The sequence below is a fragment of the Cherax quadricarinatus genome, chromosome 19 (assembly GCF_038502225.1).
Source record: "Cherax quadricarinatus isolate ZL_2023a chromosome 19, ASM3850222v1, whole genome shotgun sequence".
In the NCBI taxonomy this organism is placed as follows: Eukaryota; Metazoa; Arthropoda; class Malacostraca; order Decapoda; family Parastacidae; genus Cherax; species Cherax quadricarinatus.
Genome location: NC_091310.1, coordinates 28,156,472 through 28,165,180, shown reverse-complemented (window position 1 = coordinate 28,165,180; position 8,709 = coordinate 28,156,472). Strand labels below are relative to the sequence as shown.

At 38.7% G+C, this 8,709-nt stretch overlaps 1 long non-coding RNA gene across 1 annotated transcript; it reads left to right on the top strand.

Moving 5' to 3' along the window:
• The first annotated feature begins 5,038 nt into the window (after positions 1–5,038).
• Positions 5,039–8,492, top strand: LOC138852926 (uncharacterized). The gene is made up of 2 exons (XR_011392184.1): positions 5,039–7,176; positions 7,846–8,492. It is a non-coding gene; the product is annotated as an uncharacterized lncRNA (long non-coding RNA).
• The last annotated feature ends 217 nt before the right edge of the window (positions 8,493–8,709 follow it).

Here is an 8,709-nt window from a genome sequence, read left to right as displayed (position 1 = left end):
CGCCTTATAATCGGTGATACATACGTAACAACATGTACCGTATATGCCACCTTTATATTAACAATGTATCTCTTAAATCTTCTGTGCCATATTATGTAATAAAATATTCCTATTGGTAAAAAAAAAAAAAAAAAAAAAAAAAAAAAAAATATATATATATATATATATATATATATATATAGATATATATATATATATATATATATATATATATATGTATGTCGTGCCGAATAGGCAGAATTTGCGATCTTGGCTTAAATAGCAACGTTCATCTTGCCATATAGGACAAGTGAAAATTTGTGTATGCAATAATTTCGCCAAAATCATTCTGAACCTAACGAAAAAAAATGTATTTCACTGTGTTTGTTTAGTATTAAATTACTGTAAGCAAATCTAAAATATATTTAGTTGGGTTAGGCTAAAATAAATTGCTCTTGTTAGAATAAGGTTAGGTAAGTTTTCTAAGATTCTTTTGTTGCAAAATTTAAATTTTTTACATTAACATTAATGAAAAAAATATATTTTTAAACGTATAATAGAAAATTTTAGAAAGGACTTAATTTTAAATGAGTTCTTGCTAATTGACCAGTTTTACGTATTCTGCAAGACATATGTATATATATACATATATATATATGTATATATATACATATACATATATATAAATATATATATATATATATATATTATTAACACGTTGGCAGATTCCCACCAAGGCAGCGTGGCCCGAAAAAGAAAAACTTTCACCATCATTAACTCCATCACTGTCTTGCCAGAAGGGTGCTTTACACTACAGTTTTTAAACTGCAACATTAACACCCCTCCTTCAGAGAGCAGGCACTGTACTTCCCATCTCCAGGACTCAAGTCCGGCCTGCCGGTTTCCCTGAATCCCTTCATAAATGTTACTTTGCTCACACTCCAACAGCATGTCAAGTATTAAAAACCATTTGTCTCCATTCACTTCTATCAAACACGCTCACGCATGCCTGCTGGAAGTCCAGCCCCTCGCACACAAAACCTCCTTTACCCCCTCCCTCCAACCTTTCCTAGGCCGAACCCTGTTGCAACCCCTGAATGGGTTGCAATGATTATTATGTATATATATAATTATTATCTTTACATATAATTTTATATTGCTTATATTTGCGATAATAGCTAAATCGTAAATGTATTGCTTTATATTGTTATTTGACTTAGCTTCCTTTGGTTAGGTAGGATGTAACATATTATGTGCTCAGTTCAAGTCTTGATTGTCTAACTACTGTAATTATCGCTTGTGGCTTGTTAGACTGCCGGCTTCTGTTTCTGAGCTGCAGCTGTCCACGGAGCTATCACGTGATCGAGGGGGGGGTGTCCTCACCTCGCCTGAAGTATTCAGTCTGGTCTAGACTCGCTGGGTGGTTGGACGTATTCCAGACAAAGTGCCTAAATCTCCCTTATAGGCCCTTGTTGGAAGACTGTCTCTAGCTTTCTTGTAGGTTCTGTGAGACTGTTCACAGAACATTGTATAGACTTAGTGATTTTCGACGTTGTACTGAGGTTGTGTGTCGCATAGACACTCTAAACAACTCAGGTCCTGAGCTGTAGCTTCTGACCTAACTTGTACTGGTATCTGTGTATTATCACAGTCGGGGATTTTCTTATGCTGAACTTAGATTCAGTAGTATGGGAGTTTTGTGACTTTTGTGGAGGATCTGCAGATGGTCCCTACTTAGTGTCGTTATATTATCTCCTTGTTCCTGATTCTGTGTCGCAGTTGCTTGTTATATTGCTATTGGGCTTAGCATTCTTTTTATTGTTCAAGCAGACTGTTCTGACTGCCAGTTGGTCAAGAAGTTAGTTTATTTGAGGACTTTGTCAGTCACTTGTTTAAGTCTAGTCGAGTCGTGAGACATAGCGAACTACTTAGAGCACTTACACACATACTCACAAACTTACTTGTACATATTTGTAATATCTTATTAAATGTTAATGTACCAGACGGTACTTAAGAATTATAAAAGTCATATGTGCTTTCAGCACAATAATATTCTACACGAGAGAAGTAATATTATTTTAATTACTGTGACTAATAATGACTAATAAATTTATTAAATTTTATTTTATCTAGTTAGTAGCCTACCAGTTGTAATCCTGAAGCACTATTGAATCATACTGAATTCTAATGGATAATTGGACAAGGATACTGACTACTTGTTATGAAAACCCAGTAACAGGCTGGATGCTAGAAGGGCAGTCCTTTCTAGTATTCACTGGAGATCTCTAAGCTTTTAGAATCGCGTTTTTTGTAACAATCCCTACCCCGCCTTCCTTCCACTATAGACTGATACACTCTTGAAGTCATTCTGTTTCGCTCCATTCTCTCTACATGTCCGAACCACCTCAACAACCCTTCCTCAGCCCTCTGGAGAACAGTTTTGGCAATCCCGCACCTCCTCCTAACTTCAAAACTACGAATTCTCTGCATTATATTCACACCACACATTGCCCTTAGACATGACATCTCCACTGCCTCCAGCCTTCTCCTCGCTGCAACATTCATCACCCATGCTTCACACTCTTTGCCTCCAAGGACAAAGTTCTTTGTCTCCACAGACTCCTAAGTGCACCTCTCACCCTTTTTCCCTCATCAATTCTATGATTCACCTCATCTTTCATAGACCCATCCGCTGGCACGTCCACTCCCAAATATCTGAATACATTCACCTCTTCCATACTCTCTCCCTCCAATCTGATATCCAATCTTTCACCACCTAATCTTTTCGTTATCCTCATAACCTTACTCTTTCCTGTATTCACTTTTAATTTTCTTCTTTTGCATACCATACCAAATTCATCCACCAACCTCTGCAACTTCTCTTCAGAATCTCCCAAGAGCACAGTATCATCAGCAAAGAGCAACTGTGACAACTCCCACTTTATGTGTGATTCTTTGTCTTTTAACTCCACGCCTCTTGCCAAGACCCTCGCATTTACTTCTCTTACAACCCCATCTATAAATATATTAAACAACCACGGTGACATCACACATCCTTGTCTAAGGCCTACTTTTACTGGGAAATAATCTCCCTCTTTCCTATATACTCTAACTTGAGCCTCACTATCCTTGTAAAAACTCTTCACTGCTTTCAGTAACCTGCCTCCTACACCATACACCTGCAACATCTGCCACATTGCCCCCCTATCCACCCTGTCATACGCCTTTTCCAAATCCATAAATGCCACAAAAACCTCTTTAGCCTTATCTAAATACTGTTCACTTATATGTTTCACTGTAAACACCTGGTGCACACACCCCCTACCTTTCCTAAAGCCTCCTTGTTCATCTGTTATCCCATTCTCCGTCTTACTCTTAATTCTTTCAATAATAACTCTACTATACTCTTTACCAGGTATACTCAACAGACTTGTTCCCCAATAATTTTTGCACTCTCTTTTGTCCCCTTTGCCTTTATACAAAGGAACTACGCATGCTCTCTGCCAATCCCTAGGTACCTTACCCTCTTCCATACATTTATTAAATAATAGCACCAACCACTCCAAAACTATATCCCCACCTGCTTTTGACATTTCTATCTTTATCTTATCAATCCCAGCTGCCTTATACCCTTTCATTTTACCTACTGCCTCACGAACTTCCCCCACACTCACAACTGGCTCTTCCTCACTCCTACAAGATGTTATTCCTCTTTGCCCTAAACACGAAATCACAGCTTCCCTATCTTCATCAACATTTAACAATTCCTCAAAATATTCCTTCCATTTTCCTAATACCTCTAACTCCACATTTAATAACTCTCCTCTCCTATTTTTAACTGACAAATCCATTTGTTCTCTAGGCTTCCTTAACTTGTTAATCTCACTCCAAAACTTTTTCTTATTTTCAACAATATATATATATATATATATATATATATATATATATATGCGCAAGGAATTCGCAAGAGCAGGCGAAATGTACACAAACACTGATCTCTGGCTGAAGGAGATACGAACCTTGGAACAAGGTACGCAGTGCTTTACCAATCTACCCACACTGGACCAGTACCTTGGAGTCCAGCTTGCACTAGACTTTGATCCAAGGCAGCCAGCTTTCAGGGAGAAGGCTTACAGCTTTTCATCTCATCCCCTGCATGCATCAGCCTTACTAGAGATAATAACAATGCAAGGAATTCGCAAGAGCAGGCGAAATGTACAGAAACACTGATCTCTGGCTGAAGGAGATTCGAACCTATGAACCTTGGAACAAGGTACGCAGTGCTTTACCAATCTACCCACACTGGACCAATACCTTGGAGTCCAGCTTGCGCTAGACTTTGATCCAAGGCAGCCAGCTTTCAGGGAGAAGGCTTACAGCTTTTCATCTCATCCCCTGCATGCATCAGACTTACTAGAGATATTAACAATGCAAGGAATTCGCAAGAGCAGGCGAAATATACACAAACACTGATCTCTGGCTGAAGGAGACTCGAATCTACGAACCTTGGAACAAGGTACGTAGTGCTTTACCAATCTACCCACACTGGACCAATACCTTGGAGTCCAGCTTGCGCTAGACTTTGATCCAAGGCAGCCAGCTTTCAGGGAGAAGGCTTACAGCTTGCAGGGGATGAGATGAAAAGCTGTAAGCCTTCTCCCTGAAAGTTGGCTGCCTTGGATTAAAGTCTAGCGCAAGCTGGACTCCAAGGTATTGGTCCAGTGTGGGTAGATTGGTAAAGCACTGCGTACCTTGTTCCAAGGTTAGTAGGTTCGAGACTCATTCAGCCAAAGATCAGTGTTTGTGTATATTTCGCCTGCTCTTGCGAATTCCTTGCATATATATATATATATATATATATATATATATATATATATATATATATATATATATATATATGTGTGTGTGTGTGTGTGTGTGTGTGTGTGTGTGGTGCCGAATAAGTAAAATTGGTCAATTAGCAGGAACTCATTTAAAATTAATTCCTTTCATTCTTTCGATGCGTTCACTGACCCCGTCAGCCTATCACTGCGAGGTTGGATTCTCAGCAATGGTAACATTGAAAACGAAGGCTTGTGATCGATGCTGACATGAGGTGTTGCCTATCGAGCACTACTTCTCGCTTTGATATACTTATGGCTGCAAAACAATTTCAACCTTCCCACTGAGCGAATGAGAAGTAGGTTTTGTATGAAGTTCAGGGTTTTGTGGAATTTGTAACGTTCTGGCATTTGTAGAGGCTATGTGGAATTTTTCAAGGTTTTTGTTCTGTGGCATTTCAATAAACTATGGTCTTCCTATCATTTTGTTTTATCTTACATTTTCACAAGGTTCACCATTTCAAAATTTATTATAGGTGTCACGGTAATACCCTGAAGTCTCGGGGGTCATTGGACGAAAAAGGTTAAGAACCACTGCACGAGAGAATGCGTCATGGGGCGTGAAGCCAGGACGGTGAAGGTCGTACCCTGAAGTATGTTTCTTGTGAGACAACTGGAGATCTTTTTCCACAAGAACAGTAAAAGGAATAAAAAAAATTCTATGATCTAAATCAGCCAACACATGTTTATGTTAACGCAGGGTGGCGCCGGTCAGGCTACCACTGCCATATTTGTGACCACACCACTGAAGGTGAGGGTGAGCCAGCCACACAACCGGTCGGCCTTCCACCACGCCGTAAGATGTGGATGACCTAGCCACTCTGCTTGTACAAATGGAGCCAAAAAACAGCTTACGACTACACCTGTGACCACATCAGGTTGTGTGAATGAGTCGGTCACCATTGCCAGTACTGTGGAGTCACCTAACAGCCTCATGACCCATACCTGTAACTTTTCTGTGGATGAGAAAACCACACAAAAGTTACCTAATGTGAACCTTTGAGTCAACCACAGCAACGGCACCCCTAGAAGACGCCAGTGTGAATGTGGCACCTGTTGACCAGATACACCGGACCTTAGCAAACATGTATCAATCTGCCATAAAAACAGTAAGACACTCTGAACAAATGGTGACAAATTTTGTATAGCTAGGTAGCCAGAATAATCCCCAGCATACGAAGACGAAAGCACAAATGAAAAATTCTCCAGTAGAACAGAAGCAACTAACAACTAGTAGTAGAGAAGCCGAGGCATTTTTGCCAGGAGACAATTTAGTAAAATAGATATTTGAGAAAATGACAGGATCAAAAGAAAATGCCTTGAATCGGAGACATTTTTACCACAGACACCATCACTCAGAACCAGGGAAGTTTCCACTTGGTGGGGACCTCTGGTTCACATTCTCTACAACACACCAACCTCCTTACCTGACAGTGGGACATGCTCTCCTGATTATATAAACTTATGCTTAACATGTATTCTTCACACACTTGAAACTGGTTCTCAAGCAAGGAGATGTCAACAGAGGTTTACCCTTCTGCCCTAGTATCTCTTTTTATTATATAGTCGAAGTGCAATAAATACATTAGGGAACAAATACTAACTGGATGTACGTAAATTATGTATTGCAATAATAAACACTTGCATATTTTAATTTAATGTTTAGCAACATCTTTTTAATGCAATAAACAGATGTATAAACTTGTGGAGTGGCATTTATTTTACATAAAACTTAAGCTAATACATAAAATAAAGCAAGATTTAAAATCTGAAAGAGAAGACACTCAGTTCGTTTGCAGTATCTTAAAAACGAGAATTTAGAAAGAATCCAGCGCTCTTTGGAACAAATTTACCAAGTTAAACGTCTTTCTAAAGGTAGTCCAGGATTGCTTTTCGAAGAAGCTTGTGATTGAGCCAGTTTGAGGCGGTATTCATCTTGAACTCAGACTCACAAAGACTTATTAAGAGTACCTAGAAAACGATTAATTCGTTTCTTTACAAAATTACTACAAATAGGTTTAAAACCCCATCTGGGGAAAATACAAAATAGCTGACATGATACATATTTAATACACGGGGAGATAAATTTCAAGATTCAAGCTGTGCGCAACAAGAAGTTGTTGACATCGTTCAGTTGGGAAAAGTTTATCAAGGTAAAATTCCCAGTAACAACTGAGGCTACTTCGTCCCCCATCCCTCCCTACCAGCAGCTAGATATATATATATCACCAGGAAGCCAGTAGAGCCATGGCAGTCGTGCTGTGAACTCTTCCCCACAACACAACACGAGATTCATTTAACATTCAACATGAAACTGGTGAGTTGTACCTTATTTTAAAAATGATGTTTTGCACGTTTTTTTTTTTTTGTGTGTGTGATGGGCAATATATAAATATATCATGTATACTTAATTGATGATGAGTATATACACAGAAATGTAAAATTCATAGTTTATATGTACAAACAGGAGTATCTGTCGGTATATGTAAGCAGAGAGATCTCTCTCACTGTACATACCTAGAAGTGTATCTATCCGAGTATATACACAGAGGGGTATATCTTTGAGTATATACATACAAAGTTGTATCTTATAGTGGATATACACCTAGAGGTATATCACTCAGAGTATACATACAGAAGAAATTGCTCTCAGTTTATAAACGCAGAGTTTCCTATCACCCTTGACGCTATGATTAAAATTTGATAATAAATTTGATAATAAATTTGTTAATAGTGTCTGAATGTTTTAAGCTTTTTGTACCGATACTCTGAAATTACCAGAAAAGCGAACAGCAGGACAGTTGAGCTCTACACGAAATAAATAGGAACAAACATTTAGTTTATTATTAACTAGTTATGTAAAAAAAATAATTGGATCTTTTCCTTGCCTATGCGAATTAAAACTTATTCACACAAGGCATTCGATCCGACTGAAAGACTTTATATTTTTTCATGACATAACGTAATGGTTTACGTTATTTTACAGATTGAATTGATCCTGCTGGTTCTGATGAACATCTTTGTGTTAATAGGGCTAGTTCAAGCCTTTCCTCACCCCCTACCTCTGGCAGACCCTGATCCCTCGGCCCTGGCTGGCCCCTGGGCCCTGCGTGACCCTGATCCCTGCTCATTTTGTCAATGCGGCCCCCGGCCCTGGCTCTGCCCTTAGACGCCATCGCAACGAAGTGTTGCGAGATGGTGCTGCCAGGTGTTCAGTACTATACGTAAGTGTTCAGTGTGGTACGCATCTGTTAAGTACCGTACGCATGTTATAAGTATTGTGCGGGAGTCTCTACGAGTGTACAGTCATCAGCCACAAGCGATCATACTGCCATCTGTGTGCAAGTTTCCAGAACTGTACAACAATGTTCAGCGCTGTAGGTATGTCTTCAGTATGGAAGGTAACTCGCAACTCGCACTAAATGTGCGCAGATGTCCAGCTTCTGGCAGTAGTGCTTCCATCTATCGTCAAATTTTCGAAATGTTAGAGAAGTCTAGGATGGTCTCTCCCACTTCACCTCTACAAAATACCTAGTTATACCATGCTTTTTTTTCTCTTAGAAAGAGAACTGTTATTTTTGTTGTTAAGTAACTCAAGACATTATAAAATAAACAGATTTTAAAAAATATAAATGAATTTAATTTATTATCCTATCATTTTCTTATAATACATTTATCATACTACTATTACATCTACTGTCTCTTTCACTAGTCTTACCATTATTACTATTATTACTACTGCTGCTATAACTACCGCTACTATTTCTATTACTATTGCTACTATGACTACTTCTATTACTACTACCATTAGTTACTACTACTGATATTACTACTACTATTTCTACTGCTA